Source organism: Pleurodeles waltl, chromosome 1_1, assembly GCF_031143425.1.
Source record: "Pleurodeles waltl isolate 20211129_DDA chromosome 1_1, aPleWal1.hap1.20221129, whole genome shotgun sequence".
Classification (NCBI taxonomy): domain Eukaryota; kingdom Metazoa; phylum Chordata; class Amphibia; order Caudata; family Salamandridae; genus Pleurodeles; species Pleurodeles waltl.
In genome coordinates, this window is record NC_090436.1 from 39030201 (window position 1) to 39044818 (window position 14618).

Consider the following 14618-nt stretch of genomic DNA (forward strand, 5'->3'; position numbering starts at 1 on the left):
CTTCTCTATTACCTTGGCTGGGAAAGGCAGGAGAGAGATGGGGCGGAAGTTTTTCAGGTCGCTCGGGTCAGCCGTAGGTTTCTTTAGTAGGGCGTTGACTTCGGCGTGTTTCCAGCATTCGGGGAAGGTAGCAGAAGAAAAAGAAGAGTTGATGACGGCCTGGAGGTGCGGGGCGATGATGTCGTCGGCTTTGTTAAAGATGAAGTGAGGGCAGGGGTCCGAAGGGGCGCCGGAGTGGATAGAGTTCATGGTGGATTTGGTTTCTTCAGTGTTGATGTGGGTCCAGTTGTTGAGGGTGATGGCCGGGGATGCGGGTTTGGTGGTGTTTGGTTGGGTCTGGTGTCCGAAGCTGTCGCGGAGGTCGCTGATCTTGCGATGGAAGAAGGTGGCGAGGGATTCGCACAAATCCTGTGAGGGCGTAACGGCGTTGGCGTTGGCGTTGGGGTTGGAGAACTCCTTGACGATGCTGAAGAGTTCTCTGCTGTTGTGGCTGTTTTTGTCCAGTCTGTCGGTGAAAAAGTTCCTTTTAGCAGCGCGGATCAGGTGGTGGTGTTCGCGGGTAGCGTTCTTGAGGGCGGTCATGTTGTCAGCGGTGTGGTCCTTTGGACCAATGCCCAAAACAACCAGATACATGGTAACTTTAAAATATCCTACAAGCATAGAAAACTATACCAAACAAGTGTTTAATCTAACATTGCGATTGTGCTGTGACTGACTCCTCGAGAGACCATCGTGGCAATCACGTTTAGTGAAGAAGCCCCAACCTGTGGAAAAGATTCAACCATATGTTATCACTTGTAAGTGAGATTATTCTTTGTAAGCATGATTGTCCGAAAGGCTTATGGAACCAAACTTGTGTTAATGTAACATAGGCAGGAGTTCTTGAGTGTAACTTTCACTTGTGTTTCTCCATAGACCATTACATTTGAAAAACCTACCCAGTCAAGAAGAACTCAGAGGAGCTATCTGAATCTTCTAGTGATGAACTTTCCAGGTGATTGCAGGCACACCTCAGGGTGCACATACAGAGCACAGTGGGTGGAGGTACGCTAACATCACATTTGAGCACCATAGTAATCAGCTTCTTTCTTTAAATATTGACAGCAGGAAAGGCAAGAACAGGGATGACAACCTGAAAATCCTCCTCCCTGAATGTTATCCATCATTTCAGGCATAAATTCCTTAGTCCTCAAAGAACAGGTAAGGCACTGAGGAGGTGGATCCCTATCATCTCTGCAATCCCACGGTGCAAATTCACTGTATAAAAATTACATCACTAAGTCTGATACAGAATGGCTACAAAGAGCCTACAGAACAAAAGGCTTCTCTTTTCCAAGTCTCCTTTTACACTTAACTATAAATGGGCAGGCCTCACCTTGGTCCCATTCAAATTAATTAAGTTCTTGAATCTCTCCCCAGAGATCCTTCTTGAACTGATATCCTGATATATGTCAAGTACTCCAAAGCCAGGGCTTCATGTGAAAAATTCTGAGGCATTGTTACTGCTCTGCGAGCAATTATCATGCCTCATTAAGGGAAAACAGTGGCAGGGCAATCTGCCAATAGGGTAACACTAATTGGCCAGCTGGAGGCTCAAGCAGGTATGGTATAACTTATTAAGTCACTTTACCTAAATACTAATTAGGAATCTGACTTAACTTTTGAATCAGATTTTTAATAAATATTAAAAACAGTGTTAGAATTATTCTAGTAGCTTGTCCCAATTCAGAGATCGCACGTTTACAATTGTGTTCTGAACTTGGATAGCACTTTAAAATATTACACACCATAACTTGTGGGCTACAAGACCTACCTAATGGTGACTTATTTATTATTTAAAAGTAGGATTCTTTCCTGTCAGAATAGGTTATTCCAGCACACTCACAAAGAGAAACTTTCCCACAGTAGACAATTTACAGCAACAAAAGAGCATTGACACATATAAATAAGTTTGAACCACACATATACTGACTTATGAAAACACCAGGGATCCAATGTAAGCATGCCAGAATGATTGGAGCTCACAACTCCTCAGAGGAGGATGAGGCTCAAGAAACAAAAGAGTCCATGCCAGAGCAGCAAGAAGCTGAGAAAATGCATGTTGACTATGGAAAAAGAGCAGGCAACCTCTATCTACCTATAGCAAACAAACTGAGAGTTTGTCTATCTCCCAGAGAAATTGAGGGAACAGCTGAAGCAAATACATGCGTCAGAGTGACAGAGGCCCTTCACAAATACATTTGGGGCCAGATGTAGCACACAGTTTGCACGTTGCAAACAGCAAACTTCGCTGTTTGTGACGTGCAAAGTGCACTTGGCAATGCACAAAACCCCTTTTGCGATTCAGTAACCTGGTTACCGAATCGCAAAACGGGTTTGAGAGTCGCAGTTAGGAAGGTGAGTCCCCTTCCTAATTGCGAGTCGCAGTGCAGTGCTAGATTGCTTTGTGACCACGAACGCGGTCACAAAACAATCGCAGTTAGCACCCATTTCAAATGGGTGCTAACCCATTCGCAAAAGGGATGGGGTCCCCATGGGACCCCTTCCCCTTTGTGAATGGCATTAAAAACATTTTGCCAGAGCAGGCAGTGGTCCCATGGACCACTGCCTGCTCTGAAAAAATGAAACAAAAACGTTTAACTTTTTAGTTTTGTAATGCATCTTATTTTCCTTTAAGGAAAACAAGGCTGCATTACAAAAAAAAAAAAAAACTGCTTTATTTAAAAGCAGTCACAGACATGGTGGTCTGCTGTCTCCAGCAGGCCACCTTCCCTGTGAGTGCCACGAGTCTCAAGGGGGTCGCAAATTGCGATGCACCTCATTAATATTAATGAGGTGGGCCTTTGTGGCGCCCTTGCGAGTCGCAGATGGTGTCAGGGACACCATCTTCCATTCCAATTTGCGACTCGCAAATTGCGAGTCGCTCTGACTCGCAATTTGCAAGTCCCAAATTGGAATATACCTACATCTGACCCTTAGTCTTATTCAGCTGTCAGCATCAACATCAACGCTGAGTTCACAATGGCGGAAGGGCATTAATTCAAAGGCAAGGCAGTAGACACCTTGAGCAAGTTACTAAATAGGTAGGAGGGTTCTCTGGTCCAAATAAATCAATTTTTAGCACACGATGTTTCATATCCTTGACTCATCTTCACTGCATCAGCGGTCTCCCACCAGAGAGATATGGGAAGATCAGTAAATGAGGTTCGACGTTCAGAGCTCCCCAGGTAGTCGGCCCCACAAAAAAACGAATCAGGCAGTAACTGTGTTTCTGCCGGTTTATGTTGGAACAGTTCTCCTGTGTCTCATGAAGATTGTGTTATGTTATTGTGCACTTTAAGATGATCCAATTGTTTAGTGGTCCTCAGCATACCTCATCCCCTACATGCTTATTGCAGTGTTGGGATTATTTCTTTCAGCTGCCAATATGTGCAGCTGTACATGCATAATCTTGTCCCCTATACTCTTTCTTGCAACTGTCAAGTAAATGTGATGATTCATTTTAAAACAAATTGTTATTTTTTTCCTTGCTGCACTAGGATCACACATGTGACAAGATTGTGATGAATATGACCTAGAGTACACTGAAGTACTCCTCTGCTAGAGTGTGATGTATGCTCCTCCCCTTTATGAGTCCAAAGGCTTTGTGTCCATATACGTGTGTGTTATATGGTGCTTCATATGGTATCCAGTATCACCTACAGGGGATATACACATGGGTGTGAATAAATCATGTTGGAAAAGGCACACACATACAGCATTTGGGGGATGCCACACAAAATAATGTGTTAAAGAGAAAGAGACTGATAACAACAATACCTATTATCCTTCGTATTGTGATGAGTGAAGAGTTGATACCATAAATACTCATTTATGGACTACGTTTGCAATGGCTTAGTTTTTCTCCATCGTGTTGCCGGTGCGGCTTGTACATAGAACCATGGCACTGTGCACAGTCACAAGAAATTTGTGACACAAAGGTATACACCACGCAGCATTTGTACTGAACTTTATGGTTGAATTACTGCTGATCACTCACACTCAGCAAAGCATCTGACATCTGACACAAATCTTAGAGACATACCATGGCCATGTCCACTGTGTGCTTTGTGCAGCCTAATGAAAATTAATCTAGCATTGAAAGCGTGCAGCAGGGGCATGGAATATCAATGCGGATGCCAATCTGGGCTCAAGGTGTTTTCCGTGGATGCCTGGATCTATCATATTGTGTGCAAAACCTGTCTGTATGCTTTAATGATCTGTGGTTCTAGTGCATGGGTACTCACAAACATTTTCCCAGGGGCCACAAAGTTTGGTTTGTGATGTGACCAGGGGCTGCATTGATGCTAGGCGGGGTGGAGGGTGCAGTTTGGTGGATGAACTGCATAATGTGAAAGCAGAAAACCTGGTATGATTCCTGGCTTCCCCACTTTAGCAAAATGTGTGATCCTAGACAATTCTTTTATTTCACTTTCCCTCATTTTTCTTCCTTAGTGCATATAAGAGAACCTCAAAATACTTGACTTCATGATGTGCACTGTGCAAAACCTTCTCCTGTGTTTAATTTAATAAACTATACTGTTCATGTGTAATAAGAACCCAGGCCACCCAATGAGTGCCCATAACAACTGACTTGCCTCTTAGTTCACTATTGGCATTGTTTTCAGAGTGGAGGGGGTGAATATTCTGGATTTATGAAAACCATCACTTCAAAAGCAAATACCTCGCAATGCACTGATATATTCTGATGTACTAAGTTGAAATGACTCTGTATGTTAATGAAATACAGTTTTGATTTTTAAAGGGACCTTATTATATTTATACAATTTTGCTTCAGTATGTTTTTAAAAATGAAGGCTTTCCTGAAGGTGCAGGACAACCTAGTTACTTCCTTTTTTGCCTCCAATTATCATTTAAATAAAGGTTTCCTTTTATTCAACATATTTTTAATCATTGTGCAGAGTTGAATAAACAACAGCCCAGTCCTGCCGTTCAGAAGGGGGCCGCATGTAAAGGCCAGGAGGGCTGCATGCAGCCCCGGGCCGTACTTTGAGTATCACTGTTCTAGTGCATTGTCTGCACTGCGGACCCTTTGTGTGTGTGTCTGGGCTCATGAAGCCCAACTTCCTGCTGCATGCCATGTTAGAACAGCAGAGGAATCTGGCATGACATCATGAAGCTGCCAATCAGTGGTGCTATTTACATTTTTCATTTGTGAGCTGCTTAAACTCTGGGATCATATGCAGTGGGCTTGTGAATTATTATGTCTTTGCACAAATTTTGTAGTAGTTTGGGCATTTTCTTGTTTCATAACAGTATTAACATGATTTACCAAATACTTTAGGATGCAGAAAGTTTTCAGTGTAAATTTCAAGCAAGTTCTCAGAAGCCCAGAATGGTTTCGATTTGGTTTCATAATTATTCCCCAGGGTGCAATTGTGCAGGTTTGGGAGTATAAGGGCTTGAACAGCAGTTCTGAAGCTGCTTTACCTAGGAAACGGTTTCACTTTCTTTAGAAGACACAACTGGTATCAGGCCGTATTTGTTCACAGTTTATTAAATTAGTAGCCATGCCTTTAAGTCATAATTTTATGATGTATATGTTATCGCACTAGTATATACCCGCACTTTGTTATCCAACATAATTAAACATTGCTAAGTGAAATGTAAGAAGGAAACGCACATGAAATTCATTTAGGGGTTGTCAGAGGTCGCAGCTGCGACCCCCAGCTTGCCCTTTGTGACCCCTGGCACAGCCTTTGCGACCCCTGTCCTCTCAGGTGACAAAATCAGTGTCATAAAACACAGGACGTCCTTATGGATACTGATTAGGGCTCCACTTTCTTGTTTTCACTAAGGCCTTCATTATGACATTGGCTATAAATCCCGCTTACCGCCGCGGTGACGGTCGCCAACATACCGCTTCGATGGTGAATATCCATTCACCGTATTATAACACACACACAAAACCGACAGAATACTGTCACAAACACTAATCCGCCAGCCCAAAGGTCAGTGCTAAAGTGGCGGTACGAACACCCATACCGTTACGCCAACAAAACAACGCCCACCACATGATGACCCACTAATCACCACAATGGACATTCAATGGCGGTAAACCATTGGTGGTACACACCGGCGTGCTCAGAAAGCCTCCCTAATACAAAACAAAACAACATTGGCCAAAACTAAACACACACACCTGACACTCATACACACACTACCCCCATTCACCCATAGCACTATAAAACACACACTCACATCACACACCACCCTTTACGGATACCAGTAAGTGCCACAAGACTAACAAGAAGACCACTGAGACAACTACACACACAACACAAACACTGATAAATCTGTCATGCACCCCACATCCCACACCCCATCACATCACTAAACACCCTCTGTACAACACACACCACAAAACACCCATGTCCCCAAAAAAGCACCACTGTTTCACAGATGAGGAGTTGCGGGTCATGGTCGAGGTCGAGGAAATAGTCAGGGGAGAGCCACAGCTAATAGGAGCACAGGTACAGCAATTATCCATTGCCAGGAAGATGAAGCTATGGTGGAGAATCGTGAACAGGTTGAACACTGTGTGACAGCATCCAAGAACAAGGGACGACATCAGGAAGAGGTGGAATGACCTACGGCGGAAGGTACATTCCGTGGCAGCAAGGCACCAGCTCGCAATCTAGACGACTGGCAGTGGCTCCCCACCTCCTCCCTCACAGCTCACAGTATGGGAGGAGCAAGTCTTGGCAATACTGCAGTACCCCCCATACATGCATGCCATGTCACCCCCTCACCCTACTCGCATCACCCCACTCCATTTCACACACTGCACCTACACATTTGACTAACACCAATGCCAAGATCTACATGCCATACCAATGCATAAACAGCCCTCCCACCCCTGCATGGACATCCATCATGAAAGCATGCACAGCATGGAGAACTAACAAGCACACAATCCATCACCATACACAAACAAAGGTGGCAGGGTAGCAACAACAATAAAGGGGAAGCAAGGGTTGTACAATATGTCACAGACATTAAATATAATACATCACTTACATCCCCACAGGTGCCCCAGCCAATCTCAGCGGAGAGGAGGTACCACAACTAACCAGTCCCCCAACAGAAGACACCCCCAGAGATGACAGTAACTCTGGACTTCGGTATCTGGATGAACTACCTGGCCCATCAGGGACCACTGGTCAGTCTGCCACCCCAGCCCACTCACAGTCCACCACAGAGCCTCCTCCATCAGTATCCAACACCACAGCACCCACCCAAAGTACCCACACCTCTGTCCTCAGGGTATGTCAATCAGCAGTGTGCCCACCTGTATAGCGACCCCAGTACACACCTCACACCCAAGACAATCAGGGACCTGAGGTCAGTGGGCACACCGTTTAGGGGACAGATGCCCAGGGGAACAGGGACACTGGGAGGACCTCTGTGCGCCAGGGGGAAGACAGGCCCAGGGAACCGACTCTCCAGGAGGCACTCACCAATGTCTTGGGGGCTTACCAACAATCCCAGGACAATATGGGCCAGATCCTAATGAACATGCAGGAGAACAAGTGGTGGCAGGAGGCACACCATCAGGAGATCAGGGAGGATTTGCAGGCCCTCAACACCATCATGGTCTCCATAGCAGGGGTGCTTGCAGATATGCCAACATTATGAGGGAATGGACAGCACTCCAGCAGGCCCCTACCACTACCCAGTCTACTGACCAGACCACCACTTCCGCTGCAGCTAGTGGGCAGGAGGCCCTGCCACCAGACCCACAGGCAACCAGCACCCCTCCTCCCGCAGTAGGTGAACCACCCCACAAACGTTCCCTCTGAAACAGAAGGCAGAAGCTAGAGAAACTTGCCAAGGCCAAGACCACTGCCAGGAAATGAGACCCTCCAGAATGTCCCCCTTGTGTCCCACCTTGTCATCTTGTCCACTTTGAACTGCCTTTTCTCCCCTCCCAATGGCCCCTTGGACACTGGACCTGTGCTACAAACAGACTGGAACAATACCCTAGACCAACCTCTACCATCACCCCGTTCCATTCCACTTTTCCATCAATTATTTGCACTACAATAAACACCTTTGAACACAACCGAAGTGAAAGTGTTTTATGAGATGAAAATGTGCATATATGGAAACAGTTACATCTTGCGCAAATGATCTGAACACGGTGATAGCATACATTTTAAGACCTGTCTGTGTCTTTAGACATCACATCAGTACACTGTTGTCATATCACCAACATCTGCAAAATGAGAAGCCATAGGTGTCAGTAAGTAGTGATGGAAAGGAAGTGAATGCCATTCTGCTACAGCCAAACAGAACACATTAATAATCAAAGGTATGGTGAGTTCTACTGTCTCACCTGTGTGTCATTGGAAGTATTGACGTATAACTGATGTTCTGTTGTACACATACTCATCCTCTGCCTTCTCATCCTTACTGTCCTCAGGGTCCACTGCTGCCACAGGGGCATTTCTAGTCTCCTCTTCCTGCAGATAAGGCACATGTCATCTGAGGGCCAGGTTGTGCAACATGCAGCATGCCACTACTATCTGGCAGACCTTCTCGGGTGAGTAGCACAGAGATCAACAGGTTAGATGGAGGCATCTGAACCTGCCTTTCAGGAGGCCGAAGGTCCTCTCAATATTTCTCTTGGTTCACCCATGTGCATCATTATAACGATTCTCAGCCCCTGTCCTGGCACTCCTCACAGGGATCAGGAGCCATGATAGGTTTGGGTAGCCAGAGTCACTTTCAAGTATTGAGGGACAAACATTAGCCTTACACAATGGTATGGGGTCAACACCAGAAGGCATACACTGACATACATTAAGTGGGGACTCAGCCTCACCAATTAGCCACATCCTGTGCCTCTTTGGTTGTGCCATCACATGTGGAATGCTGCTACTCCTCAGGACGAAGGCGTCATGCACCGACCCATGATACCTGGCAGGGACGTGGGATATGTTCTGGACAGCCAGGCACACCATTTGAACATTGAGTGAGTGGAAACTTTTCCGATTCCAGAACACCTGTTCAATCTGGCAGGGGACAGGGGGACAAACGCAACATGTGTACCGTCAATCGCCCCAATAATATTGGGTATATGTCCCATTGCATAGAATCCTGCCTTCACAGTGGCCAAATCTTCCACCTTGGAGGAAACAATGTAGCTGCATATGTGTTTCACTAGGGCAGACAAAGCTCTTGCCAGCACGATTGAGAACATTGGCTATGACATTCCTGCTGCCAAGCCTACTGTCACTTGGAATGAACCAGTTCCCAGGAAATGGAGCACTGATACAACCTGCATTAGAGCGGGGATCCCAGTGGAATGACGGATAGCTGATATCAGATCAGGCTCCAATTGAGCACCTAGCTCTGTGATTGTGGCCCTGTCCAGTCTATAGGTGAGTATTATTTGCCTCTCCTCCAGTGTAGCCAAGTCCACAAGGGGCCTGTACATGGGGGCTTGTCTAGTCCTCTGATTCCTCCACAGTGGTAGGTATCTAAGGGACACAAGAGTGAGTAGGCTGTCACAATTTAAACAATGGATCCACCACCTCAGTGCACATGGAGCAGGAACATGATGGGAAATTGGGAATGCCAATGTATGTGCAAAAAATGGAAATGACGCAGTTCTCGATTATCTGAATACTGCCCACCACCATTAAATGTCAACCGCCTGTCCTGTTTGTAGGGACAAGTGGAAGTGAGGTAACTCTGCTGGCATTGCACGTCATTGCGTAAGGCAGTCTTGCACCGCCTTGCTATTCCTCATTGGCTAGTATGGGGCTCTATGGAGTGCAGTGGCCAATAGGGATCACAAGCGACGGTGACTGTGTACATCACCGCGGACGTGACTGCAATTTTCTGTCCATAACATCACTTGATTCCTAACTTTCCACAGGACAACACTTACACTACGTGTGCTGCTGTGACCTGTGTCTGGATCCTGCCATGGCCTGTGTGACTGGGAACAGTGCCCCTGCCTTCACTTCAGAGGAGTTGGAGCATTTGGTGTATGGGGTCCTACCACAATATGGGCAGCTGTATGGGCCTCCAGGCCAACATGTGAGTACACCTTGGGCACGAGGCATGTGACAGATTTGCATGGAGATATGTGTGCAAGCATCATGTCATTTGGGGGGGTTATATGTCTGGTGGTAGTGACATGGTGGGCGCTGATTAATGTGTGTGCCATTGGTGATGGAAGAAGATTTGTGGGCCACATGTGTGAAAGACTGGACTGTATGTGTGATGGTGTCCTCATGTCTGTGTTTTCTCTGCAGGTCAGCTCCCATCAGAAGAAGGGATTGTGGCGTGCCACTGCCAAGGACGTGAGGACCCTGGGGGTCTACAGCAGGCAGAGCACCCACTGTAGGATGAGGTGGGAGGACCTGAGATGCTGGGCTCGGCAGACTGTGGAGGCCCAGCTGGGGATGGCCTCCCAACGAGGGTGGGGTGCCTGTCAGAACCTAACCCCCGATGGCACGCATACTGGCAGTGGCCTACCCAGAGCTGAATGGCCAATTGAGGGTATCACAGCAGACACAAGAGGGTGAGTACAGTGAGGGTTACAACTATTATTGGTTTGTGGCATGGGAACCTGGTGGTGGCTGTCAGTTAGTGGGTGCCCCTCAATACCAGCTCCGAAAAAACAGCTTGATCCAGCTCAAGGGTAATGGGTATATTGCTAAATCTGGTAACATAGCTAGGTTGTATACCATGTCAGGCAGGGCGTGGGGGTCCCAGAGGGGTGCAGTTGGTGGGGTTTGGCTCTCATCTTGCTGTGGTACCTAGCCAATGTAATGTCAGTGCAATGCATGGAACACAATCCTCATCCCTGTGTGTGATGGTAATGTGTATGCCATCTGTGGTGTTGGTGCTGTAATTGACACAGTACTCCCTTTCACTCTACCCCCCCTTTTTTCTTCTGTCATCCTGCAGGTGCAGGTACACTGGCAACAGAGGGAGCTGCATCCCACAGGACCAAGGAGGCAGAGTCCACCGACGCCGAGGGGACCAGCGGGATGGAGGGCGAGGGGAGCCCCAAGGAGGATACAGGAGGTGATAACACTGACTATGATACCTCCTCCGATGGAAGCTCTCTGTGGAACCACCCCAGCTACAGGTACAGCCGAGGAGGGTGCGCATCTCCTTTGCCCCAGGCACCTCAGGCCCTGCCCCCGTGAGCCCTGCTGACCTCAGTGAGGAGGCTATTGACTTCCTGAGAACCATCTCTGTATGGCAGTCAACCATTGTGAATGCCATTCAGGGGCTGGCATCCAAGATGCAGCAATACAATGCATTTCAGGAGGGCATTCACAGTGTATTGGCAGCCCAACAGAGATCGTTCCAGGCTCTGGACTCCTCTCTGATGGCATCCATTGTCCCTGTTCCTACCGTCCCCCTTCGAACTACCACTTCCCAGTCTCCTCAATCCCAACCCATCCCATGCACACATACAGACAAGCATGCACACAAAACATCACACAAGAGTGGCGCAGACAAACACAGGCAGCAGACTTCAGGCCATAAGCACTCACACAAACAACAGACAGACACACAACAACATCCACTGCCTCCACTGTCTCCCCCTCCTCCTCATCCTCCTCCCTCATTGTCACATCCACACTCACACCTGCATTAACTGCATCAACAGCCACCACCACCATCACCACACCAGGCAGCACACACATATCACTTGCAGACTCCTCCACCACATCCATCCACACGTCCCATATGTCCTTTCCCACCCTGGGTGCCCCCCTACCTCCTAAGAGACACAAACGCACGCACACAGACACCCAACAGCCATCCACCTCACATCAGCACACTGCCCATGCACCTGCACCCAAGTCCAGCAAACATACACCTCCGACAACCACTCCCTCAACCTCCACTCCCATCCCTCCTCCCTCATTCCACCCCACCATCCCTTAGAAGCTTTTCCTTGCTCAACTTGACCTATTCCCTCGGCCTCCACCCCCCGTCCTGCCTGTAGGAGCAGGGTCCCAAAGACCCAGCCTAGCACCTCAGCCAAACAGTCTACGGGGACAGTGAAGGCACCCCCTAGTTGTGGAGGCAAGAGAGGGAAGGATACCACTCCACCACCCAAGAGAGGGAAGGGCCTCACTCCACCAGCCAGGAAAGTGAAGGATCCCACTCTACCAGCCAGGAAAGGGAAGGATCCCACTCCAACACCCAGGAAAGGGAAGGATCCCACTCTACCAACTAAGATGGGCAAGAGGCCCCCCAAACAGCAGTGGTCAAGGTGCCTCACCTCAGGCTGGGACACACCAGCCCTCACCTCAGGCTGGGACACAGCAGCCTTAACCCCAAGCTGGGACACAGCAGCCCTCATCTCAAGCTAGGACACAGCAGCCCTCACCTCAGGCTGGGACACAGCAGCCTTCCCCTCAGAGTGGGACACAACCGCCCTGACCTCAAACTGGAATACAGCAGTCCTCACCTCAGGCTGAGACACAGCAGCCCTCACTTCAGGCTGGGACACAGCAGCCCTCAACTCAGGCTGGGACACGGCAGCCCTCACCTCTAGCAGAGGGCATGTAGGCCACCCCAGGGACTGTTGTACAAGGAGCCCCCTCCAGAACCAGTGGGCAAGTTCCCCACCTCAGAGACTGTGACCTTGCACTCCCCAGCATAGGTAAATGGGCATGCAGCCCCCTCCAGAACCAGTGGGCAAGTTCCGCACCCACCTCAGAGACTGTGGCCTTGCACTCCCCCGCATAGGTAAATGGGCATGGAGCCCACTCCAGAACCAGTCGGAAAGTTCACCGCTTCAGCTGTGGTGCCCTCCATCCCCCTTCCCCCTGAGGTGCCTGGCCATTCCCACCATGATGCCCCTGCACAGTGTAGTGCGGATTACGTCAGGGAAAGAGTTGAGGCTTGGACTGTGGCCATGTGGGCCTTTTGTACTTTGGACTGGCCATTGGCCCTTTCTGCACAGTGACTCGTGTATTTTGTCACAGGGACAATATGGTGGCTGTTTTCATCCAACTACACTTTCAGTTCTGGAATGCTATAGTCCTTACATTATTATGATGTGTGTCCTGTGACATTGTTTTTCCTCTGCAGCTGGTTGTGTGTATAGTGTGTGTGTGAATGGTGTGTGTTATGCGTGTGTGTGTCACTCTCCTTTTCCTCCCTCCCTCCCTTGTGTGTTAGGCAGCTGTACTAACTGTCATCGTCTTCGTCGGCGTTGGTGTTCTAGGTGGAGCAAGGCATAGAAGAGCATCGGGAGGACTTGAAGTTCCGGTTCATGGTGGCCTTAATCTTCTCTGTGTCTCCGAGAATGAGTCTTTCATCTTCTGTGTTCTGTTTCCACCAGGGTTTTGATGGCGTTGGTACCGCCCCGGAAATCATGGCGGTGTGCTTTATCATAATATGGTTGGCGGTACCTTGTCTTCTGCCTGGCTGTTGATGACTACTGCCGTGGTCAGTGGTGTTTACTACCTGGCGGTTGGTGTGGTACATTGGCTGTCTATGGGAGTTATCACCACCATGGTCATAATCACTGCCAATATCATAATGACCACCTAAGTCTTTTATAGTACCCTAATAGTGAATAATACTATATAATTCAATATTAGTTTTCTTTTTTTAAGTTTCTGTTTATTGTAAAACAGAAAAAGAAACATTTTAGTACATAGGATAAACAGCAAACATTGATAAGGCAAGAAATAGTAAACATTGAATATAATAAGAAAAAATAAAAATATAAAATAATTAAATATATGAAAAGAAATGCAGTGCACTTATGCTGGAGAGTAACTGAATTAGAAAAAGATTAACGGGGAGGGGAATGGGTAAGGAAAGGGAGAATTATCTAATCATGTTGAAAGGATATAACAAGATATATAAAAAACTGTCAACATTAAAACAATTATGATCATCCATAAACGTGCAATGTTAACATATGAAGATATCATTATAAAGGGTAGAAACAAGTTTTCGGGTGGTTTTCTTACCTCGGCTGATACAGTAATAATTATACTAATAGGAGTGGAGATTAGGGAAAGATAATTAGTTAGTGGAAGCCACAATAAATTTCTCTTAATAGCCAATGAAACAGGGTAAACATAGTGTACAATCTGTGATGAAAACAAACAGCATTCCACCAAGCTCGAAAAGTTACACAACTGGCTTGTTTCCAATGTAATGTTGTTAAATGCAATGTTTATATTTCTAAGTTACATCAAGGCTGTGTGAGGCCAAACTACCATGAAAACTATTTGCAAGAGAAACAGAAAAATTGATTTTAAAAATCTTGTTAATTTGCTTCTGGACTAATCTCCAGAATAGGGAAATGGGAGGACATTCAAATAACAAATGTTTTAGATCTGCATATGGATATGAACACAACCAACATGATGGGCTGCTAACTGTAGAGAAGGAATTAAATAATGTAGGAGTAAATAACAGTCTGTGGTAGACAAAATAAAGTGTTTGTGTAGTGTTAGCCACTCGTGTAGTTTTCTGGATTGTAAGCCATAATTTGTCCCATAAAGTAGTTGGCCAGCATTTTGCTAAATCCTTTTCCCAGGCCAATTCAGTCT